At 40.7% G+C, this 27,096-nt stretch overlaps 2 pseudogenes; one reads left to right on the plus strand and one right to left on the minus strand.

Moving 5' to 3' along the window:
• The first annotated feature begins 9,197 nt into the window (after window positions 1-9,197).
• LOC112248378 lies at window positions 9,198-14,446 on the plus strand (annotated as a pseudogene).
• A 2,943-nt stretch (window positions 14,447-17,389) lies between these two features.
• LOC121840331 lies at window positions 17,390-23,256 on the minus strand (annotated as a pseudogene).
• Between the last annotated feature and the right edge of the window lie 3,840 nt (window positions 23,257-27,096).

A 27,096-nucleotide genomic window follows, 5' to 3' on the forward strand; every position in this document is an offset into this window, starting at 1 on the left:
GATGTGTGAAGGGGTCTCCCCTTCCTCTCCTTTAGCTGAGACCTATCTGTGCAACACCACACAGCCTATAGTCGTTTTCACAGTGATACCTACAAACGGATTGGCTAGGTTCTGCAATGTATTGCAACGGTTACTGCAAGCCTGATAACATTTCCTAAAAATAGAGTGGTCATGGAAACACCGACTATTATACTATTATGCAGCCACATGAGAAACATCACGTTGTTATGGCTGAGGAAATTAAAAGCATAAGTTGAGAATGGCACAACAGAATAGACATGCCCAGGGATCGCATGCAGACAAGCCCTAATAGACCTACATCTAGCACATCCTATCATTCTTTCCCTAAATTGGATACTTTGTCTGCAGGGGAAAATTTGTGAGAAAGCAAAGGCATGTAGTGGAGAAATTATTAATGTATCAGATAAACTAACCTCGATGAGTGGCTGCAAATTCTAACTCCATATCTGTTCCCTGGAAATATAACACGAGAGAATGCATTCCCCTGTATTACCATGGGAAGATAATTCCACATACTCAATTTCAGTTCAGCTCCTATCTCTATCAATGTTTCCGAACTAGGCTCTATCAAATGGCCATTGCATATTATAATGGTCTCTGTTACATGAACAATAGTACAGTCTTGGCCAAAAGTTTTGAGAATGACACAAATGTTAATTTTCACAAAGTCTGCTGCCTCAGTTTGTATGATGGCAATTTGCATATACTCCAGAATGTTATGAAGAGTGAAGAGATGAATTGCAATTATTTGCAAAGTCCCTCTTTGCCATGTCAATGAACTGAATCTCCCAAAAACATTTCCGCTGCATTTCAGCCCTGCCACAAAAGGACCAGCTGATATCATGTCAGTGATTCTCTCGTTTACATGTGTGAGTGTTGACAAGGACAAGGCTGGAGATCACTCTGTCATGCTAATTGAGTTTGAATAACAGACTGGAAGCTTCAAAAGGAGGGTGGTGCTTAGGATCATTGTTCTTCCTCTGTTAATCATGGTTATCTGCAAGGAAACATGTGCCGTCATCATTGCTTTGCACAAAAAGGGCTTCACAGGCAAGGATATTGCTGCCTGTAAGATTGCACCTAAATCAACCATTTATTGGATCATCAAGAACTTCAAGGAGAGCGGTTCAATTGTTGTGAAGAAGGCTTCAGGGCGCCCAAGAATGTCCAGCAAGCGCCAGGACTGTCTTCTAAAGTTGATTCAGCTGCGGGATCCGGGCAGCACCAGTACAGAGCTTGCTCAGGAATGGCAGCAGGCAGGTGTGTGTGCATCTGCATGCACAGTGAGGTGAAGACCTTTGGAGGATGGCCTGGTGTCAAGAAGGGCAGCAAAGAAGCTACTTCTCTCCAGGAAAAACATCAGGGACAGACTGTTATTCTGCAAAAGGTACAGGGATTGGACTGCTGAGGACTGGGGTCAAGTCATTTTCTCTGATGAATCCCCTTTCCGATTGTTTGGGGCATCCAGAAAAAGCTTGTCCGGAGAAGACAAGGTAAGCTCTACCATCAGTCCTGTGTCATGCCAACAGTAAAGCATCCTGAGATCATTCATGTGTGGGGTTGCTTCTCAGCAAAGGGAGTGGGCTCACTCACAATTTTGAAAGAACACAACCATGAATAAAGAATGGTACCAACACATCCTCCGAGAGCAACTTCTCCCAACCATCCAGGAACAGTTTGGTGACGAACAATGCCTTTTCCAGCATGATGGAGCACCTTGCCATAAGGCAAAAGTGATAACTAAGTGGCTCGGGGAACAAAACATCGATATTTTGGGTCCATTGCCAGGAAACTCCCCAGACCTTAATCCCATTGAGAACTTGTGGTCAATCCTCAAGAGGCGGGTGGACAAACAAAAACCCACAAATTCTGACAAACTCCAAGCATTGATTATGCAAGAATGGGCTGTCATCAGTCAGGATGTGGCCCAGAAGTTAATTGACAGCATGCCAGGGCGGATTGCAGAGGTCTTGAATGAGAAGGGTCAACACTGCAAATATTGACTCTTTGTATCAACTTCATGTCATTGTCAACAAAGGCCTTTGAAACTTATGAAATGCTTGTAATTATACTTCAGTATTCCCTAGTAACATCTGACAAAAATATCTAAAGACACTGAAGCAGCAAACTTTGTGAAAATATATATTTGTGCCATTCTCAAAACTTTTCGCTACAACTGTACTATGCGGTAGTAAAACAATTACAATCAATAAAAAAATTTAAAAAAGGAATATGACCAAAAGTGGACACCTGCTCTCATTCCAAAATCATGGGCATTAATATGGAGTTGGTCCCATTTGCTGCTATAATAGCCTCCACTCTTCTGGGAAGGCTTTCCACTAGATGTTGGAATATTGCTGCGGAGACTTGCCTCCATTCAGCCACAAGAGCATTAGTGAGGTCAGGCACTGATGTTGGGCAATTAGGCCTGGCTCGCAGTCAGCGTTCCAATTCATCCCAAAGGTGTCCAATGGGGTTGAGGTCAGTGCTTTGTGCAAGCCAGTCAAGTTCTTCCACACCGATTTCAACAAACCATTTCTCTATGGACCTCGCTTTGTGCACGGGAGCATTGTCATGCTGAAACAGGAAAGGGCCTTCCCAAACTGTTGCCACAAAGTTGGAAGCATAGAATCGTCTAGAATGTCATTGTATGCAGTAGCTTTAAGATTTCCCTTCACTGAAACTAAGAGGCCTAGCCCGAAACATGAAAAACAGCCCCAGATCATTATTGCTCCTCCACCAAACTTTACAGTTGGCACTATGCTTTGGGGCAGGTAGCGTTCTTCTGGCAACCGCCAAACCCAGATTCGTCCGTCAAACTGCCAGATGGTGAAGCGTGATTCATCACGCCAGAGAATGCGCATCCACTGCCCCAGAGTCCAATGGCGGCAAGCTTTACACCACAGCAGCCGACGCTTGGCATTGTGCATGGAGATCTTAGGCTTGTGTGCGGCTGCTCTGTCATGGAAATCCATTTCATGAAGCTCCCGACGAACAGTTATTGTGCTGACGTTGCTTCCAGAGGCAGTTTGGAACTCGGTAGTGAGTGTTGCAACTGAGGACCGAAGATTTTTACACGCTACAAGCTTCAGCACTCGGCGGTCCCATTCTGTGAGCTTGTGTTGCCTACCACCTCACGTTTGAGCCGTTGTTGCTCATAGACATTTCTACTTCACAACAGCACATACAGTTGTCCGAGGCAGCTCTAGCAGGGCAGAATTTTTACAAACTGACTTGTTGGAAAGGTGGCATCCTATGACAGTGCCAAGCTGAAAGTTACAGAGCTCTTCAGTAAGGCCATTCTACTGCCAATATTTGTCTATGGAGATTGCATGGCTGTGTGCTTGATTGTATACACCTGTCAGCAATGGGTGTGGCTGAAATAACCAAACCCACTAATTTGATTTTGTATATATTAGTGTAGTTACTCAGGCAACAGGTCAATTGCTATATTATGATTGTTCTAATAACTTTGCATTTTCTGTTCTCAAGTTGTTAGTCTAAATGGGAGTCTGTATTAACTTATTTTTTAATGGATGTGTTGCCAGGGTGTTTCTCTTGAAGATGCAGTTTCTCCTGGTACATTGACCTGTATCTGCATGAGTCCCCTGCTGATCTAGTTCTACCAATAATCATTCATTCATATCAGCAAACTGCCTCAGTTGTCTCTCAGTTTAAGATTGTATTATGATGAAATTAAATACAGTACTTGTTCAATAATCTTTACTAATACATATTGATTGAAGAGAGACAGTACAACAATTACAAAATTGCATTAGGTGGGCAACAATGTGATGATTGTTTTTGAACATTATAACTCCCGCTATAAACTTGGCTAAACATAATTTGATAGATGCACACACACACACACGTTCATGTTTTTAAATGTATGTTTTTTTCATCATGTGTCGGACCCCAGTAAGACTAGCTGTCGCCATTGGCGTCAGCTAATGGGGATCCTAATAAATCAAGTCAAAATTATGCCCAATGAATGAACTTCATGATTTCTACAGATGTGCAACCAAACAGCCTAAAGACAATGGTAACATACATTAAACAAATAGAATCATTCATTGACAGGAAGCGTGCTTCCTAGGAGGGAGGATTTGAACTATGCTATAAATATCCATTCAAATCACAAATATCAGTCACAAGCAAGGAAAGATTTCAATCAATCTGCTGTGCTTTCACAAAGCTGGCTACAACTAGCAGTAGGTACAGATGCAAAACATCAAGCTACACTTGGTCTTGGGGGCAATCTTCAATAGTACTGATATTGCAAATTAAAGCTGGTTAATGAGAATTCCCTAGATGAGTAGATAGTGTAATCTAGCTAGCTCTTACAGTTAGAAAATAAAATCTAGCTAATAGTAGCTAGCTAACCTTATTTTGGCATCATTGTAACTTAGCTAGCTACAGTGCCTTCTGAAAGTACTCATACCCCTTGACTTATTCCACATTTTGTTGTGTTGCAGCTTGAATTCAATTTTTTTTTTTTTATTTTATTTATTTATCTCACCCATCCTCACACAATACCCATTATTGACAAAGTGAAGGAAAAAAGTATATGTTTTTGCAATGTATTGAAAATGAAATACAGAAATATTTCATTAATATAAGTATTCACACCTCTGAGTCAATACTTTATAGAAACACCTTTGGCAGCGATTACAGCTGAGAGTCTTTCTGGGTATGTCTCTAAGAGCTTTCCACATCTGGATTGTGCAACACTTGACCATTATTCTTTTCAAAATTCTTTCATCTCTGTTAAATTTGTTGTTGATTATTGCTATAGAACTATTTTCATGTTTGTCATAGATTTTCAAGTAGATATAAATAAAAACTGTTAACTAGGCCACTCAGAAACATTCAATGTCATCATGGTAAGCAAATCTCATTATGGTAAGTAATATCTGGCCTTGTGTTTAGGTTATTGTCCTGCTGAAAGGTGCATTTGTCTCCCAGTGTCTGTTAGAAAGGAGATTGAACCAAGTTTTCATCTGGGATTTTGCCTGTGCTTAGCTCTACTCTACTTTCTTTTTATCCCAAAAAACTCCCTAGTCCTTGCCGATGACAAGCATACCCATAACATGATGCAGTCACCATGTGGTACTCAGTGATGTGTTGGATTTGCCACAAACATAACACTTTGTATTCAGGACATAAAGTATATTTATTTGCCACATTTGTGCCTTATTGCAAACAGGATGCATGTTTTGGAATATTTGTATTTTGTACAGGCTTCCTTCTTTTCACTCTGTCATTTAGGTTAGTATTCTGGAGTAACTGCAATGTTGTTGATACATCCTCAGTTTTCTCCTATCACAGCCATTAAACTCTGTTTTAAATTCACCATTGGGCTCATTGTGAAACCCTGAGCCGGAAATTGAGTTAGGAAGGACGCCTGTATATGTGTAGTGACTGGGTGTATTAATATGCCATCTAAAGTGCAAATAATAACTTCAACATACTCAAAGGAATAGGTGCCCTACTTTGCGAGGCTTTGGAAAACGTCCCTGGTCTTTGTGGTTGAATCTGTGTTTGAAATTCACTGCTCGACTGAGGGACCTTTTACAGATAACTGTATGTGTAGGGTACAGAGATGAGGTAGTCATTCAAAACCATGCTGAACACTATTATTGCACACAGAGTGAGTTCATGCAACTTATTATGTGACTTGTTTAACCTATGTTCACTCCTTAACTTATTTATGCTTGCCATAACAAATAGTTTGAATACTTACTGACTCAAGACATTTCAGCTTGTAATTTTTGATTAAAAATAATTGAAAAACATAATTCCACTTCGACATTATTGGGTGTTGTGTGTTGGCCAGTGACACAAATTTAAATTTAATACATTTTAAATTCAGGCTGTAACATAAAATGTGTAAAAAGGACAAGTGATGTGATACTTTATTTAGGCACTGTACATACTGACAGTACAGTAGCTGGCAATAACGCTGCATTAGCTAGCCAAGAGCTAGAGATGATTGAGCTCAGATCATTCAACATAGCTAGCTAGCTATATCTATCTGGGTAGATAGCTAGAGCTAGCTAGCTAGCTAACACATTTGCTGACAGTCAATTAGCTTGGCAGCAATCACCTATTGATTATTGAGGAAAGTATAATTTAAACTACAAATAATTGTGAAATAATTGTACCTTCATAGCAACTCCGAGTTGTGGAATGTGTGGCAATAAATGGATAGTCTGACCATTGCAAAAACTCAGGAATCCTCACATGTACATCTTCCTTCTTTCCACCAGCATTTAGAGCATTAAACTAGACAGCGAGAGTAATTTGATGGACATAAATTCCACCAATTGAATCGAAGTCTCGTGCAGCAGTATCCATAATGTCCAATCACAATTTTAAGGGCGTTAACTTTACTGCTACTGTTCACTGCTATCCACCATTGTACGTTTTAATAATTTAGCAGACGACGTACAGTAGCGATTAAGGTTAAGTGCCTTGCTCAAGGGCACATCGATAGCTAGTCGGCTCGGGGATTCGAACCATAACCGCTAGGCTACCTAAAATTTGCGCTCGTTTAGTAGAGAGCCGTCTTATACTTGATTTGTGTAGGTATGTCTTCTTCACATCCAATTGTCGACAGATTTTCATGCGCATATTGTCAAATCCGCATAAAAACAATATGCACATTTTCTCATCAGAGATTTGTTTCCATCAAATTTACTTTTGCTGTTACATTTTCATGTACCAAATCAAAATATTTCCACCGTCATTTCTTGCATAACTAATTGTACCACAACAAAATTATCCCGTCAAATCCAATAGTGTACAACTGCAGGCCGCAATTAGGGGCGTTTCTGCATGTGGGCATCGAGCATGTACAGTGTCCTTCGCTCCCAACTGCCGAACACCTGCCCTCACTTCGTTTGATCCAACCATACATTAATCCCTCCATCCATTAGGTCTTCCACCCCTGTATCCTTACTTTATTTATCTATCCAGTCATAACTTTGTTTTAACAGCTTTATCGTTTGATTAAGAAATGTATGTATTTTCGAAGTAAAGGATAACGTTTTTTAAAACTTAAACTTGGCTTAAATTGTATTTTTAGGGGGTTGATCAGCTTTAATATTGCATATAAATTGTGGCTTTTATCAATGTAATGTCTGCATCATTTCCAAACCCGCATATATATATACTTTTTGTAAATATATCTATATAAAATATATACTTTTAAAATGTATGTATGTATTTTCCTTTATTATTTCCCCTAACTCGACCCTAATTGGAGTAAACTAATCGACAACGACACTTAGGCTTCTACTTCCAGCTTATACATACTATATACATTTTACAGACAATATGTTTTACAGTAGTCATCTTTTGTTTGTTTTTAGTCCTATCCTTCAGCTCCACTCAACCCCTCCTCCCATTCATATATCGCTGAACAAATCAAATCAAATGTTATTGGTCACATACACGTGTTTAGCAGATGTTATTGCGTGTGTAGCGAAATTCTTGTGCTTCTAGTTCCTACAGTGCAGCAATATCTAACAAGTAATAGCGAACAATTTCACAACAAATACCTAATACACACAAATCTAAGTAAATGAATGGAATTAAGAATATATACATATATGGATGAGCAATGTCAGAGCGGCATAGACTAAGATACAGAAGATAGTTTAGAATACAGTATTAGAGCGTCGGGCCAGTAACCAAAAGGTTGCTGTATCGAATCCCTGAGGCGACAAGGGAAAAATCTGTCGTTCTGCTCCTGAACAAGGCAGTTAACCCACTGTTCCCTGGTAGGCTGTAATTGTAACTAAGGATTTGTTCTTAGCTGACTTGCCTAGTTAAATAAAGGTACAATTTTTTTTTTAATATAATAATACAATGAGTAATGCAAGATATGTAAACATTATTAAAGTGACATTAATAAAACACCATCCAGTTTTAATTTCTATTTGCCATATATTGTGATGTTTCACAAAAGTTCTGAACCTTCCTTTCTCATAGTTTCTACAGATTGTAAATTAAAGATAAATATGCTTTCTACTAAGCATATTATTAGATTTTTGATCCAGGTACAGTAAATGTTCCAAATCTTCAACCGTTGCTGAACCTGCGAACCTTCTAACGTTTTTGAATTGATTTTAAACTTCAACAATGCCTACTTATCTTCTGTACTCTATTATTACAGGTTCATATACTGTGGTATTCTAGTAGGATAGTTTATAAAAGTGTGGTAGGCTGGGTCTGAGTGTAGTTATTTGTGATGTGATCTAAGTGCCCCACAATCCAAAGTAATACGGTTGATAGTGTAGTCTATCAAACGAATCAGACCAATTATTTTACTAAATGTAACTTTGACTATATTTAACTGCTTGGCTTAAAGTTTTAAAAAAAATAAACTTCTACCACTACCAGAGAAATACTTAAAATACTTATTTATTTTCTATTATTTCTCTATTTTCTCTCTCTCTGCATTGTTGGGAAGGACCCATAAGTAAGCATTTCACTATTATTTGACACTTGTTGTTTACGAAGCATGTGACTAATACAATTTCATTTGAATAATCTGTAATCGACTCTACAGTATGTAGAGTAAATGTAAATGTAAATGCCCCTGACATTTAGGGGCGTGGCCATATAGCACGTCACTAGGTAGGGACCGAAAAAGGGCAGGGTGTTTGTTGCGTTAGATAGATCAGTATGGTTATTTTATTGTTTATTACTTTTTAGTTGTTGTTGGGAAAAAAACAATTAAGCATAATAGAAGGGAGTTATAGTCCAATATAGTAGGTGGCAGCAATGGAACATTTATTGGATGCCAACCGCCGTTCAAACTCATCGAAGAAGTTAACAACTTCAGATGTTGTTCAAATTCATACAAGTACTACTGTCAATAATGCCATATGTTGCAGACTTTAAAATTGCTCACTACAGTATAAGATAGTTAGCCAGACTCTCAAGTAGTTAACTAACAAGCAAGGAAATCAGTCTAGCTACCTAACGTTAGCTAGCTACAGTAGCTTGATAACATGGTTTGCGAACTGTTGCATGTTTTTCTTGATTATTTGGCTTCATACAACGTTGTTGAAAAGTAACTTTATAGTATTTAGAAGCTAACTTAGCTAGTTACCTTTTCAATTTAAACAATGTCAAGCGTACATGAAAGTTTGTATTTCAACCCAATGATGACCAATGGGGTGGTCCATGCCAATGTGTTTGGCATCAAATATTGGGTGACTCCGTACATCTCCGTTCTGGCCTACTGTACGAAATGACCACGTCAAAAACAATTGCTCTTCAGGAAAGAAGGCGCTTGAACAAACTCATCCTGCCTCTACAACAGGTTGGAATATCTTATTGTTCACCTTTACAGCTTCTACTTTCCACTGTAAATTGCTTGCTTTTCTTTATCAAAGGTTTTGTCTATGTATTAGGGTCCAGACTTGACTCATGGCCAATTCCTGAATACTGGAAGAATTTTGCCCTCAAACAGAATATGCTGTGAAACTCCAGTATGGATGAGTTCTCGATTCAACTGCAGTTACCTAGGCCTGTAATGTAAGAGGTCAGTGCTGCATGTCACCCTCCCCACTCCTTTCAGTGCTATTGATTCTAAGGCGTTTAAGACCAGTGTTGTTGGCAAGTACACATCATTTGATCCAAAGGTCAGACGAACACTGTTCGTTAGAGAGCACTGCTATATGAATTTCATGTGAATTTATGGGACAGATTGTAGGATTGCTCACTGAATGCTTGTCTCTCATCATGACTGTGTCCTCTATGTTTTTAGGTCTGTTCATGAGACACATGCTCCTGGCCTACATCAAGCTGCCCTTCAAACAGGTGTACAAACTGTACAACGCCCTGCAGCACTACTACCACAGTCACTACGCCCAGCCTGGTGATGGCCAGGTGGGGCTGCCTGCCCTGACTGCAGATGACTCTGACATGGCCCTCACCAGCACAGAGGACACTGTAGGGGAGAGGATGGAGGAGGAGCTGGACACAGCACCACTGCATGAGATATTAAAAGTAGAGGGGAGTACTGTGTCATCAGCTTATCCTTTGCAGTTTGCATATTTCTCATTTACCCTATTTGAGACCTTGAAGTCTCCCCTACGCTGCCCTCAACCTGGCACCACTGCACTGTCGCTTTGGTCACTAGTGAGTAGTGATTGGCATAGATATGGAAAGTCTGTATCAATATCAGTTGCAATTTATGTATGCAGTATTGATTCATGTCAAAATGAAAATCAACTCCAACTCTTGACTCAGTCAACAGGCTGACCTGGCTCTACATGAGGCAATCCGCATCGCCCAGGAGTCCAATGATCACGTGTGCCTGCAGCACTGCCTGGTAGGATATTTTATGTTTGTGTTATATGCCCAACATACAGTATTTACATAATGTGTAGTCAAGGTTGGTCAGTGTCTATTTCACATTCTCAGCACCAATACTGTACCTGTGTAATCATCCATTAATGTATTTGTCTCTTTCAGAGTTGGCTTTACACGCTGTAACAGATGAAAGGACCTGACAGCTCTGCGCTAACTGAAGACTCTGTGAAAATGGATGTCCACTTCTGTCTACTGGTAAGAATTTCATATGCCTGCAGATGAGACTGGAGCACTCCAGGTTTACTTACCGTTTTATGCAATAGCCTCTCAGTTTCCTGACTCTATGGCGGTTCAGTAGATCCAGGTCATTACTAACCCTCACATTACCACCATCCTCCTTACCAGTGCACCAAATCTGGAACCAACAAGACCCTGAACAGCTTCTACCCCCATGCCATAAGACTGCTAAATAGCTAATAAAATGTCTACCCGGATTACCGGCATTGACCCTTTTTGCACTGACTCTATGCACCCACACACACTGGACTCTACTCACACATGCTTATACTGACATCCCAACACACAAATACACACACACACGCAACATACGCCAACATGCACACACATGCATACTGATACCTGGGGCGGCAGGGTAGCCTAGTGGTTAGAGCGTTGGACTAGCAGCCGAAAGGTTGCAAGTTCAAATCCTGAGCTGATAAGGTACAAATCTGTCGTTCTCCCCCTGAACAGGCAGTTAACCCACTGTTCCTAGGCTGTCATTGAAAATAAGAATTTGTTCTTAACTGACTTGCCTAGTTAAATAAAGTTATTTAAAATTAAAATAAAATGTAAACTCACACACACTTTCACACTCACCACATACGCTGCTACTACTTCCTATTGTCTATCCTGTTGCCTAGTCATTTTATCCCTACCTATTTCTACATAGCTACCGCAATTATTTTGTACCCCTGCCATGTTATTTTTACTCATTATTGTTATTTGTTGTTCACTGTGTAATAATTCCTCTTAACACTATTTTTCTGTAAATATATAAATATATTTTTTTTAAACTCTATATTGTTGGAAAAGGACCCGGAAATAAGTATTTCACTGTTAAGTCTACACCTGTTTTTTATGAAGCATGTGACAAATAAAATAGTTTTCAGAGGGGCTTTCCTTTCATTTGATTTTCTCTCCTCAGTATTTGGCATATCTGGGCATTCATTCCCTGGTCCAGCAGGGGGCGATCCAGGGCAAGACAGCCCATGAGCTCATGGATGCTCTGAAGGACACAGACATCCTGCAAAGTGCTGGAAGCACAGCCTGTCAGAGCTCATAGACATCAGCCTGGCTCAGACTTCATCCATATGGATGATGTATGGCAAGAGGTGGGTCTCCTTCACTCATTCTGACATTCCCTGACATAAAGAGTCCATACTAAAAATAAAAGATTCAAAATGCAATGAATTTAATATAAAATAACAAAACCTGGTTGTCACTCACATATTTGGCAGCAATGTGAACCACAATTCCCTCTGCCACCTGGCTGAGCTGCATGTTGAACAGATACTGTAGTTAGTACACCTCTTCCCACCTCTGTCTCTGGCTCCACTTCTGTCTCTGGCTCCACCTCTTATCTGTCTTCTGTCCCATCTCCCTCAGGGCTGTTTCACAAGCATTGATGTGATCCAGATTACATCTCAGGAGATGTGCACTGGTACTGACTGAGTGAAACTTGTTTTAGCTCCTGTTTCTTTCTCTCCAGGGCCTGTATGGGGCTGTGTCTGAGGTCCTGAAGCATCTGAAGGAGCAGTTTCCCCCTCACACCCAACATGCCACGGTGAGGCAATCTGAACTCCTACTCATCTCTATCCATCAACTTTAGACTTGACCCCCTCCCCCCACCCGAGCATGCGCTTCGTCTATTTCTATAGGCACTGTTCATGACGCAAACTGTTCACACCCCTCTTGTTGGTGAAGAGAAGTTTGCCGGTTTAAAGCTTATTTCCTGAAGTTCTACAGAATTTGTCATGGGGTGTAAAGAAAATTGTGCACATTTTCTTGCAATTCTATGCATTTTGCCATGTCTACTGTGTATTCATGTGATATTTGAGTCACAAACAAATTACAGCAATATCTATGGGCTAAAAATGTAAAAAAGAAAAAGAATAACATTAGCTGACATGGGCTAGTTGATCTGGACTTTTCTGACAAGTTATAAATAGCTCTTTAAGGTGTAGAATGACTGACATGACAAGAGGAAAACTGATGATGCACGACCCAATTTCGAAATTGCACCTTGTACATTCTACTATTACAACTTTCAAGAGTAAGTTTAAAACCATGCTGAGTCCCCCCCTCGGTCCCACAGTTTGGGAACCACTGTTCTAGTTAATTGTATGTACAGGTACTGCCAAAATAAGGGAAACACTTGAGTAAATTAGGGTTCTGGCGGCTCTGTTATGGTCTGGGGTACATTTTTCTTGAATGGTTTTGGTCTACTCAACCCCTTAGTGGGCAAGTTAAACGGCAATACATTCACAGGCATTCTGAGTGATCACCTTTTAACCTATGGTGAATCATTTCTATACTGATTGGAGTGGTCTCTTCCAGGATGACAATGCCCCCATCCACAGGGCACGAGTGGTCAATGAATGGTTTGATGAGCATGAAAACTATGTAAACTATATGCATGGCTGTCTGTCATCACAACCTAATTGAACACTTATAGGAGATTCTGGAGAGGCACCTGCGTTCTCCACGACCATCAACAAACACCAAATGATGGAATTTCTTGTCAAAGAATGGTGTCGCATCCCTTCAATAGAGTTCCAGACTCTTGTAGAATCTATGCCAAGGTGCATTGAAGCTGCTGGCTGGTCGTGGTGGCCCAACACCCTGTTAAGACACTTTATGTTGGTGTTTCCTTTATTTTGGCAGTTTACCTGTGTATGTGTTGTGTTAACAGGAAAGCTCAAGTGCCGAAGGCGCTGAACCGGACCACTAAAGCGTACAGTATCCTGCAGAGGCTGCAGCTGTACTGTGAGAAGACCAAGTACTCAGAGATGAGCATCAGGTGGGCCAGGACACTAAATAAAAACACCAGACCTCATCTGTCGATGGAGTCCTAGAATGTTGTTTGAATATATGTTTATCAATTTGTCAAAGCTACAGTATTTGTTTGGCTAAGGGTTGTGTGGCTGTGTTTTTATATTTGTGTGTGTGCCTTGTGCAGGGTGATGCTGGCCATTGCAGAGTTGCATTGAGAGTCGTCAGGTGTTGCCACAGCCCTTGCTCTCTTGCTGCAGTCCCTGGCCAGACAGCACCATCTACATGCCCTGGTCTCTGACTATCCTGCACCTGGCCTTCACTCAGGTCAACACACGCAATATGTAAGCCTGGTATGCTTGGTGTATACACACATATTCTCAGATATACAAATCTTTAATCTCTTGACCTTAGACGGAACTGTATACTGCATGCAAAGCATACTCCCACATGTAGGCAAAACAAGGAAAGTCATACTGGGCTATATTTAAAAACTCCATCAATAGTTTGTGTTGTTTTCTGTCTCCCTGTCCAGTTGATACTGGGAGTGCTGGACCAGCCCGCTGTCAGGTGGCCACTGCTGGGTCCCAGCCCAGTGGTCAGAGGCATGCAGGTACCACACATCCCCAACAGCAAAGCTTCATATCACTTTCTCAAAGAAATGTACATGTTTGTTGGTGGTTAGGAGGACTTTATCATTTGAGTACACATAGGAGTCTTTCCGCATTGTATTTTCTTTTGAGTCACATGAGCAGTATCAGCAATGAGAATTACACTACAATTTTGGATATTTACACAACCCAAACGTCTGATTCCCTGTTGTCTCCCTCCAGGTCTGGGCCTGGCTATGCAGACTCTGGTTGAGGCTGTAGCCTACTTCTCCATGCTGGACTGTAAGGGGCGTCTGTGGGACATCCACTACCTGCAGGCCCGACTGCACCACACCCTGGGCCAAACCCCCCAATGCAACAAATGTGCCAAGCTGTTCCACCTGCTGGAGCTGCAGCCGTCGCCATGCGACTCTGAACAGTCATCACCACCCTAACACAGACCTGTACATATACTGGTGTACTCTGTCTTTGTCATGAACTTCACATTTCATGCTATCTTTTGTTTCAAATTGCTGCATTAGTAGAGGAACAACTGGTTTAGGCACTCCCAATTTTACATTGCAAACGTGTATCATTTTTATACAATATAAAGATCAAACTTAAAGTCTCTATAATCTTATCTCCCAAGTTTGTTGTCCTTTTTCTTGTGAAACTGCAAACCTGAAAATCACTATAATTTGTTCCACCTGAAAATGTTTCTGACTACACTACCACTAGATGGCGATCACAGCTATTGGAGAAAAAGTGCATCCTGGCTGGGCCTCCCCACAACCTTTGTGTATTTTAATTTGCATACATAACACCCACATAGTATTTGAATTTCAGCATAGGGTACATACCAGTAGTCAACAATGAGTTTTACCTTATTCAGGAAAGAATCCTTCCGAGGTTGTCATTGCCTCTGAAGGATGTCAATAGAATAGATATCATCAACATATTTTTCAAAGTCCCAGTGGTGGGATCTCATCAGAGGTCAAGACAGAGATGTCTAGCATAGAGCATCTAATCATCTATGCTTAGAGAATGAAGGAAGGCTTAACCGAGCTGTCAGGGAGAGCCAGTTTTACCCACCGCAATATGATGAATGACTGTAATATCAGAGCCGGGCAGAAGATGAATACGTTTTAGAGAGCAAGGTGATTTTTCTTCAGTTGGAGCATGCCAATGAACAATGTAATTTCAACTATTTAAATGAAGTGAAAATATTTCCTAATTTTAATGGGATAGTTCTGAGATGAACTGAAATTAGATCTCTGTGTGTGTGCCATAATGTAACACATTCTGTGGGAAACTGAGCTAAGCAATGACACTGCATATTGTTTTGGTTAGTCTGGTGTAGATTTATGCAACCTCTAAGAGTGGTCATTTTTTAATGTGCCAGTCATGAGCGCCACTACGTTCACATTATCTCTTCATAATGACACTGATCTAAGAAAAGGTCTTGTGAAACAATTTGGATCATTTGAATATCCTTAATTGTCCTTTGGTTTGTATACAGAAGAAGCTTAGTCTAATAGCATTTAAAACATTACCTAACGTTGGTTTGCAAACACAGAAGTCTTATTACTGAAAGGAAGCAGTGACATGCTGAAACAGCCCTGAGCCTTCAAATATTTCATTCTGGCTCTTTAATAATTTCAGAGGTACAAACTAGAACCAACTTAGGTAAAAGGCAATTGAATAACGTTTGAGTGGGTTCGTTTTTGAGAAATTCCTCATGTCCCTCTCGCAAGGAAAAATGCATTGTCATCATTACTTGAACTTTTTTGGTTGATTTCAACAGTTTACATTAGACAGGAAAAATGTTTTTCTGTTCAATTGCACAATCACTCTTACCATTAACATGCAGGGTTAGTCCAGGTGTTGAAAGTTCGACAATTTAAGTTGTGTGTTTCTGAATGTTTGCACAGGAAGCACTCTGTAAGGCCCCAGGCGTGTTTAGCTACCTCACTCTATAAACACACAGATGGTGGGCCTCGTGGAACAGAAACGGGACAGAGCCTGTGTAAATACACACACGCTGCATAATTCACTCTGCTCTTGTGTGTGTGCGTGTTTATATCTCTGGAGATGGAGGGAGCTGCAGCCGTGGGATGGCTGGTCTTTTCATCAGACAACTCTAGATGGGCTATGTGATCATTGACGCTAGATGTTCTCTGCACCAGTGGCCTCCCCTGTATGTGAGCACTGAGCCTCAACGTTGACACTAGACTCTGTTCAGGCCTGTGCTGTCATAGGGATCACAGTAGTCGGGGCATGGGATATGTTCCATTAGCACAGTTAAGATGAGCTGTGTCAAAGGATTGAAAAACACTTGCTTTACTATTTATGTATATAATGTACAGCTTCATTAGCCATCCTTCCCCATCTGCCCACAGGCTGAATGCTGTCTGAATGAATATGAATCATTTCACTCTCACAAGGAAGAAGAGAGTAGAGTATACACAGATAGTGTCTCAGGCCACATTCATTTAACCTGTCTCCTCCCCTTCATCTACACTGATTTTGAAGTGAATTTAACAAGTGACATCAATAAAGGATCATAGCTTTCACTTGGATTCATCTGGTCAGTCTATGTCGTGGAAAGAGCAGGTGTTCCTAATGTTTTGTAATTTTAGTGTATATCATTCTCATGGAGATTTTCACATCTATGTTGTTAAATGTTTGACTCTTTATTCAACTGCCAAGTCACCAACTCTGCCACCTATAGTCCTACTGGTGAGGTCTATTAGCATGCTTGTCTTTTCAGTTATTGAGAACCTCATAAAAGAGAAGAGCGGTTTGATAGAGAGGAAGTATTTAGGGTGAATCCTATGTGTGATTTATTGTCTATTTAGCTTCTTATACTTCACTGGTCTATAGAAGCACAGGCAGTTCAATGGCTTCAGTGATTAATCCAATTGGAGGTTTTTGTAAAAGCCACAGCTGGTGCCAAATGCCACATCTTGCCAAGATTTGTCAGAAGGAAACTGCTGGGTATTTTGTTCTTCAAACTGTTAAAGGAAGTTGAGGCAAATGTTTTTGTATGAAATGGTACTTCAGTCAGTTGGTTAGACATAATGTAGCTGTTAACATATTGTGTACTGTAAAACATTCTGCTATAACCTTGCTTCAATAATTTGATTTCATACTACAGTAACATTTGTTCAGCAGTTTACAGTTATCAAAGCAGAGAAGGATGTCGTTCAGAATATGGGGAACAGGCAGAGTAATGTGAAATATGTATTTGTTTAAAATGTTTAATAACAAGCATGGCAACAAGCATAGCAACAAGCATGGCAACAAGCATAGCAACAAGCATGGCATGAGAACAATGCAAGTTTAAAAAATATATCTGCACATGTATTTTTTAAATACACTAAATTCACTTACTCGATATTAAACATTAAAAATGTGTCTTTCTTAACAATCCTCATCACAAAAAAAATATAAAAATACCATTTGAATAGGTCAATGGCAGCCATATTTGAGCCCTTATTAACAGCAGGCTCCCATGGGCAATGGGCAGAGTTGAGATGAAATCAGTAAAACAGAAATCACTGTTTTAGAGTTACAGATCAGAATTCTCATGAAAATAAAAATGTAGCTACCTGTGACCAACATCTTCATAAGGCAGATGGTAGACCTGTAGCCTGGTTGACAGATCTGTTTGTGCTTTAGCCAACCCATAAAGCACCAAGAGATATGTCAACCTGACCTGTTAAGACCTGAGGTGGAAGTCGAGGAGTTTTCAGTGACCAACTGTGGTATTTTACATGGTTAAAACATACAGACCATTTTTCCTTGATGGAGAGACAAAACAGTAATTTCTCTATATTTGATTTGTTCAATGGACAGAGACAAACTACTTTGACAACCTTTCATATTGGTGTTCACATTATCCCCTAAAACATGACCTTTCTTAAATCTCAGATAAATGGCTATTTTTCTGTCAAACAGAATGATTGCTCATCATCACAGAGTAATTTGACTAATATGTTGGCTAATATTTCATAAGCAAACTATTTCAGAATGTACATCAGGTGATCCATGGTGTCCATTTCAGTTCTGGCCCATTGGTATTTACAACCAGCAGGAAACGACAGTTACAGTCCAGCGTTCTGCTACCCCACTGCATTGCACAAATAAACTTCTTTCTTTAGGATAATTGACAATGATCTCTTGATACAGCAAGGATTTTAAAAATGCCACTCTCAGAGTTGCAATCGCACTTCTTTTTCAAAACACAAAAATAAATAATGCTGAAATAAAAGCAAATAAAAGTTGCCGATTATTTGGTGTGAAGAGAGGAGGTATTGATGTGGAGTAAAGTCATTTTCCATGTCTTGAAAATAATTTAGGCTGAAGAAAAAGTGGCTGTGCCTCCTTGAGGAGCCATTGTTTCATTGCAGATACATGGCCTCTCTATGGCCCTGTCTCTTAATGGCCCTGTTTCTTTATGGAGACTCAGTAGCCCGCTGGATAACCCCTTTTCTGGGATCGGACTCAGCACAGAGCCGCTCCCCCTGTCGCACCACCGCCTGAACTACTGATCCAGGAGTCATCAGCAGCTCTGTTACATGGTTCTTCTGTGCCAGACCATCTAATACGCTCTATTACACACACACACACACAGATTACATTTCAGTTACCCAAAAGCTTTTCAAATGAATTTGTACTTTTTCATCAAACAATATTCTATGCAATATTGTTCAAAATTACCCACCTTTTCAAAGCCATGCTCCACTACTGTCATATTTGGGTTGAGTTGATTGTGAATTCGAGGTTGTGTCACAGCTTTTTTGAGGTCGTAGTCAAAGAACAAGGAATTCAGAATCACCTATGTAAATGAGAAAAGGAAGCTACTTGTACTCTGATTCATCACAATATCACAATGTAAGGATAGATGGCTGTCATGTGTAGGCTTTATCTGTTTTAGATGATCAATTTATTTGTATGGCTCAAGACTTACTAGGGCAGTCGCTGTGGTGATCTTTGTTCCACCAGAGGCTCCCACCACCATTTTAACTCTATTGTCTTTGTCCAAGATAATAGTTGGGCACATAGAAGATAGAGGCCTTTTACCTAAAACAGAGAGACAGCTAAATATTCAGACAAAGTTATTCTCAGAAAACAAACCAGCCAAGGCTCAAATTGGGGCCATGTGTAAATTGAGAACTTTCAGTAGCTTACCGGCAATAAGGATATAGATTTTAGTTCCTATACTATCTCACCAGGCTGGATGAAGTTGTTAGGAGATGGAGGGATTCCAAAGCCATTGGTGATGTGTGGAGAGCTGAAGTCATCCATCTCATCATTGAAAATGATGCCAGTTGATCGGGACATGACTTTGGAGCCAAAACTGAAGATGGGAAATGATAGGAGTTACATATCATATGAATGTTATTTAATGGTTAAATGAAAACAGAGAATCCTCAGTAAGACCATCGGCAAGCAAAGCGTGTTTAGAGTGTATGCTATATTAATTATCTGTCTCTGGATATCTATAATCTACCCTGTAGCATTATGTATTCATTAGTCCTATTGTCTCAAGAGGTCTTGCCTTGTAGGACTCTTACTATAGATTGATTGTGCTGGTGGCAGCCACAGCACTTCCATCCTCTGCTATGACGGACAGGTGTGCTGTTCCGTGATTGTCAGGGACAAAATAATCTGGCTCATAGTAGCTGTCGGGATGAGTGGTGTCATCTGTGATCTTACTCCTGATCCCATCAGCAAAGTAGTCTGAGGTCATGTTGTGAATGAGCTGGAGAGAATATTAAATCATCAGTAAAAAAGGAATTCAGTTGGTGAACAGCCTATTCTTTAAACAACTACAAACCATCTTTATTTCAAAGTCAAATATATATTTTTGAGTGAAACTGTGTACTTGAAAAATGGGAATCAGGGTTCTCACATCAGTGATATTGAGATAGCGTGGGTCCCCTAGTCTGCTCCTCTTGGCATAAGCAAATCGGAATGCTTCCACGATGCGGTGATATGTCAAAGTCTTTTTCTCGGCCGTAGAGACACTCGTGCCAGTAAAATTATACCCTGAAGAAAAAAACACAAAAAATATTGATGTAATATTTCAGCCTAAAAATAACTAGTTGTTAATTTATCAGAGATACAGTAGATTTAATGTACAGTACCAGCCAAAAGTTTGGACACACCTACTCATTCCAAGGTTTTTCTTTATTTTTACTATTTTCTACATTGTAGAATAATAGTGAAGACATCAAAACTATGAAATCATTCATATGGCATAATGTAGTAGCCAAAAAAGTGTTAAGCAAATCAAAATATATTTTATATTTGAAATCCTTCAAAGTAGCCACCCTTTGCCTTGATGACAGCTTTGCACACTCTTGGCATTCTCTCAACCAGCTTCACGAGGTAGTCACCTGGAATGCATTTCAATTAACAGGTGTGCCTTGTTAAAAGTTCATGTGTGGAATTTCATGCTTCTTAACGTATTTGAACCAAGTGTTGTGAGTGAGTGTTGTGACAAGGTAGTGTTGGTATACAGAAGATAGCTGTATTTGGGAAAAGACCAAGTCCATTTATGTCAAGAACAGCTCAAATAAGCAAAGGGAAATTATAGTCCATCATTACTTTAAGACATGAAGGTCAGTCAATACGGAAAATGTCAAGAACTTAGTTTTTGCTTTTCTCACTAACAGCAAATTATTGCATCTTTTTTATTATATTTAGCTACCTGTTTTTTTGTCATGAATAAGTCATAATTTATTCCCCATTTGGACAAGTCTACTAGGCTACTGTTGCCTTCTTGCAATGCAATAATTCAACCACTGCAAACTGTGCCTTCGTATGGTCTAAAGTTTGCGGGAGGATAAGCACATTCTCAGTAAATTTCAGTTTTTAATAACGTCCACTTTTGAGTGAAAACTGGTGCACGCATGTTTTGGGACATATTTTGTGCATATGCAATGTTTATAAATGAGGCCCTGGTGAATTAACTGTGGCTGAATTAGTGTAGAGGGTTGGTGGTGGTTACGGAGGGGAGTAAACAGTGTCCAAGCAGAGTACAGGGAAGGAAACCTGAAATCCTCTGGTCTGCATGGCTGAGTTCAGACTCAGAGTTAGCTAGGCTGCTGCTCACCGTCCACTATGTTGAGTATGAGTGCCAGGACTGGGCCGCTGGAGGGGCGTCTGGGACGTGCATGGTGTACTCTCCACGGTCAGCTTCAGTGGGTTCTCATTCAACACAGGCCGGTACTCCAGCAGGTCCTCCAGGGTTATAATCCCTCCTGAGAAGAGGAAATAACTGCTCAAGAAGCACATCGACACACTGCCGATAAGATCTGTCTCGCTTGATCATCCTCATAGTGTACAACAAGAATGATAAGATGTAATAGGATTTTATAATGCACAAATGTAAAGACCTGCTGCCTGGATGTCATCCACAATTGTCTGTGCCATTGTCCCATTGTAAAAACATTCGGTCCCTCCTCTGCTATCCTCTCATAGGTGTCTGCTAATTTGGGAAATTTAACGATGTCATTTTCCTTCAGGATGTTTTTCTGGGAGTCACAGAACACTTCACTGGAGTACAAAATCAAGAACAGAGAACTTATTAGCAGGAGTTATTCAAGCAAACCCATAGAATAAAAGGACCAGAATTCCCATGGCTTTGTCATCATAGGTTTTACAGTGGCCAATCAAATAAATCATCAGTGGTCATAATAAATCACAGAGGAAGCCATGAATGACATCAAAATAATCACATTTTATTGGTTGAAATATGGGGTACTCTGTGATAAAATCAACTAATCCTATTACAGCACTTCATAGAGCATTACATTCACGCTGATATAAAAAGGTACATTTGTAGAAGTGGTTGTAGTAGTAATATAGAATTTACAGATAAAATCAACAACATTTCAGTGTTTGTCCTGTCCTCACCACATATTGGCATCTCCTTGAATAGCGTCCTTGTTCTTGAAGATGGCTTTGGCCAGGGCTTTGCCTATAGGGAAACCGATGCGTGCCAAAGCAATGCTTGGCTCAAACAGATCCTTCCATGGCAGCCTGCCATGTCTCCTGTGTGCCATTTCGTAACCACGGATCTCCCCAGGAATGGCAATAGACAATCCACCTGTTATGCAGAGACAACTTTACCACCATTTGCACAAAGTTGAAACCCTGCTCACAAAGGATTTGAAAAACATATCAGTATATTTCCTCATTTTGACAGGTGAAACAGTTGCCCCCTTGTTGTACCCATGCATATGATGCAGACAGTTAGACATAATGTTCCTTAGAATGATGGAAAACCAGGGAAGAGGATGCCAGAAGGTTCATAATATTTTCGCAGTGTCATCTTCTCTCTATCCCCATCTCACTGTGATACACTCCAGCTACCGTATAACTGTTCAGCTGTTATCTTGAACCACAGAACCTGCCTAACCTATCCTGTACCTGACGTACATTCCAGAACAGTAGAACTGGTACCTTTCCGAGAAAGCTGGGTGTTATTGCCAAACATGTCTTCTGTCGCGTTCATGGGTGCTGTCTCCCTCGCGTCAATGGTTTCAACCTTCCCTGTCGAGCAGGGATAGAAAATGCAGACATGGATGTGTTTATTAGCATTCTGTCATTTGTGGAGGCTTGAGGACACACTGACTCACCTGTGGAAGCGTTATAGATCGTGAAGAAGAGCCCCCCTCCAATGCCCATGCTGTGAGCGTTCAGGAGGCCAACACACAGAAGGGCAGCGATAGATGCATCCACCGCTGAGCCATTCCTCTTCAGAATGTCCCTAGGCACACACACACACACACACACACACACACACACACACACACACACACACACACACACACACACACACACACACACACACACACACACACACACACACACACACACACACACACACACACACACACACGTAATTCTCCTTGTAGAGCTTAATCATGTCCTGTCATTTGATTGCCTCCATGAATCATTGTATCAAAGGGAATTAGTTGTCTAGTGTAACGTTACTTACCTCCCCACCTCAGAGCACGTTCCAGCATCTGCAGCCACGGCAGCTTTGGAGTAGAAATGGTCTGAGGGGGAGATGGGGCTCTTGTTTCCCATCCCCATGAACACCCCCACGAACACTCCCACTGCAGCCACCAACAAAACTACCAGCCCAGCCACCAGGGATTTTCTGACCATTTTCCTGCCCAGGGGAACCAACACACCAACACATCTTACAGTTAGACAGGAACCTTACAAGTATATTTATTCTTGATTGATTGAATTTATTAGATCATTAAAAGTAGTAAGCTGCGGGTAGGTGATCTAGCAGTTTAGCCACTAGATGCACATGTCTCCGGTGCACATGTACTGCTGCAGCATGGGTTCCAATGCAGCTAACTGCTATTTCAGCACTCTATATTTCACCATAATCTCTCTATCAAATAAACAAACAAAGACTTAAAAAGAAAAATAGATACAAAACAATATATATAGAGTACCTTTCAAAAGTTTGGACACACCTACGCATTCAAGGGTTTTTCTTTATTTTTTACTATTTTCCACATTGTAAACTATGAAATAACACATATGGAATCATGTAGTAACCAAAAAGTGTTAAACAAATCAAAATATAAATAGATTATTCAAAGTAGCCACCCTTTACCTTGATGACAGCTTTGCACACTCTTGGCATTCTCTCAACCAGCTTCATGAGGAAGTCACCTGGAATGCATTACAATTAACAGGTGTGCCTAAAAGTAAATTTGTGGAATTTCTTTCCTTCTTCTTGTGTTTCAGCTAATTAGTTGTGTTGTGACAAGGTATAAGGAGACTATGTGAATCAGGCCGTCATGGTCGAATTGCTGCAAAGAAACCACTAAAGGACACCAATAAGAAGAAGAGACTTGCTTGGGACAAGAAACATGAGTAATAGACAGTAGACCAATGGAAATCTGTCCTTTGGTCTGATGAGTCCAAATTTGAGATTTTGTATTCCAACCGCTGTGTCTTTGTGAGACACAGAGTAGGTGAACGGATGATCTCCACATGTGTGGTTCCCATGGTGAAGCACGGAGGAGGAGGTGTGATGGTGTGGGGGTGCGTTGCTGGTAACACTGTCAGTGATTTATTTAGAAATCAAGGAACACTTACCAGCATGGCTACCACAGCTTTCTGCAGCAATACGCCATGCCATCTAGTTTGTGCTTAGTTGGAGTATCATTTGTTTTTCAACAGGACAATGACCCACAACACACCTCCAGGCTGTGTAAGGGCTATTTGACCAAGAAGGAGAGTGATGGTGCTACATCAGATGACCTGGCCTCCACAATCACACGACCTCAACCCAATTGAGATGGTTTGGGATGAGTTGGACTGCAGAGTGAAGGATAAGCAGCCAACAAGTGCTCAACATATGTGGGATCTCCTTCAAGACTGTTGGAAAAGCATTCCAGGTGAAGCTGGTTGAGAGAATGCCAATCATTTGCAAAGCTGTCAAGGCAAAGGTTGGCTACTTTGAAAAATCTCAAATAGAAAATATATTTTGATTTGTTTAACAGTTGTTTTGGTTACTGCATGAGTCCATTTGTGTTTTTCATAGTTTTTATCTCTTCACATGAGTAGGTGTGTCAAAACTTATGACTGGCACTGTGTATATAAATAAAATTAAGTCTTTGTATGCACCGGAGGCAGCAGCCTAGACCGCTAGACCACCCTATGCCACATATCTATAGTGGGGAGAACAAGTATTTGATAACCTGCAAAATCGGCAGTGTTTCCTACTTACAACGCATGTAGAGGTCTGTCATTTTTTATCATAGGTACACTTCAACTGTGAGAGATGGAATCTAAAACAAAAATCCAGAAAATCACATTGTATGATTTTTAAGTAATTATTTTGCATTTTATTGCATGACATAAGTATTTGATACATCAGAAAAGCAGAACTTAATATTTGGTACAGAAACCTTTGTTTGCAATTACAGAGATCATGCGTTTCCTGTAGTTCTTGACCAGGTTTAAACACACTGCAGCAGGGATTTTGGCCCACTCCTCCATACAGACCTTCTCCAGATCCTTCAGGTTTTGGGGCTGTCGCTGGGCAATACGGACTTTCAGCTCCCTCCAAAGATTTTCTATTGGGTTCAGGTCTGGAGACTGGCTAGGCCACTCCAGGACCTTGAGATGCTTCTTACGGAGCCACTCCTTAGTTGCCCTGGCTGTGTGTTTCGGGTCGTTGTCATGCTGGAAGACCCAGCCACGACCCATCTTCAATGCTCTTACTGAGGGAAGGAGGTTGTTGGCCAAGATCTTGCGATACATGGCCCCATCCATCCTCCCCTCAATATGGTACAGTCGTCCTGTCCCCTTTGCAGAAAAGCATCCCCAAAGAATGATGTTTCCACCTCCATGCTTCACGGTTGGGATAGTGTTCTTGGGGTTGTACTCATCCTTCTTCTTCCTCCAAACACGGCGAGTGGAGTTTAGACCAAAAAGCTCTATTTTGTCTCATCAGACCACATGACCTTCTCCCATTCCTCCTCTGGATCCTCCAGATGGTCATTGGCAAACTTCAGATGGGCCTGGACATGCGCTGACTTGAGTAGGGGACCTTGCGTGCCCTGCAGGATTTTAATCCATGACGGCGTAGTGTGTTACTAATGGTTTTCTTTGAGAATGTGGTCGCAGCTCTCTTCAGGTCATTGAACAGGTCCTGCCGTGTAGTTCTGGGCTGGTCCCTCACCTTCCTCATGATCATTGATGCCCCATGAGGTGAGATCTTGCATGGAGCCCCAGACCGAGGGTGATTGACCGTCATCTTGAACTTCTGCCATTTTCGAATAATTGCACCAACAGTTGTTGCCTTCTGACCAAGCTGCTTGCCTACTGTCCTGTAGCCCATCCCAGCCTTGTGCAGGTCTACAATTTTATCCCTGATGTCCTTACACAGCTCTCTGGACTTGGCCATTCTGGAGAGGTTGGAGTCTGTTTGATTGAGTGTGTGGACAGGTGTCTTTTATACAGGTAACGAGTTCAAACAGGTGCAGTTAATACAGGTAATGAGTGGAGAACAGGAGGGCTTCTTAAAGAAAAACTAACAGGTCTGTGAGAGCCGGAATTCTTACTGGTTGGTAGGTGATCAAATACTTATGTCAAGCAATAAAATGCAAATGAATTACTTAATAATCATACAATGTGATTTTCTGGATGTTTGTTTTAGATTCCGTCTCTCAAAAAGTGAAGTGTACCTATGATAAAAATGACAGACCTCTACATGCTTTGTAAGTAGGAAAACCTGCAAAATCGGCAGTGTATCAAATACTTGTTCTCCCCACTGTATATAGATGTACACTACCGTTCAGAGGTTTGGGGTCAATTTAAAATGTCCTTGTTTTTGAAAGAAAATATATTTTTTTGTTCATTAAAATAACATCAAATTGATCAGAAATACAGTGTAGACATTGTTAATGTTGTAAATGACTATTGTAGCTGGAAACGGCAGATTTTTAATGTAATATCTACGTAGGCGTACAGAGGCCCATTATTAGCAACCATCACTCCTGTATTCCAATGGCAAGTTGTGTTTGCTAATCCAAGTTTAGCATTTTAAAAGGCTAATCGATCATTAGAAAACCCTCTTTCAATTATGTTAGCACAGCTGAAAACGTTTTTTTTCTGATTAAAGAAGCAATAAAACTGGCCTTCATTAGACTAGTTGAGTATCTGGAGCATCAGCATTTGTGGGTCGAGTACAGGATCAAAATGACCAGAAACAAAGAACTTTCTTCTGAATCTTATCAGTCTATTCTAGTTCTGAGAAATGAAGGCTATTCCATGCGAGAAATTGCCAAGAAACTGAAGATCTCATACAAAGCTGTGTACTACTCCCTTCACAGAAAAGCACTAACTGGCTCTAACCAGAATAGAAAGAGGAGTGGGAGGCCCAGGTGCACAACTGAGCAAGAGGAGAAGTACATTAGAGTGTCTAGTTTGAGAAACAGATTCCTCACAAGTCCTCAACTGGCAGCTTCATTAAATAGTACCCGCAAAACACCAGTCTCAACGTCAACAGTGAAGAGGCGCCTCTGGGATGCTGGCCTTCTAGGCAGAGTTCCTC

Source organism: Oncorhynchus tshawytscha, linkage group LG21 (assembly GCF_018296145.1).
Source record: "Oncorhynchus tshawytscha isolate Ot180627B linkage group LG21, Otsh_v2.0, whole genome shotgun sequence".
NCBI lineage: Eukaryota > Metazoa > Chordata > Actinopteri > Salmoniformes > Salmonidae > Oncorhynchus > Oncorhynchus tshawytscha.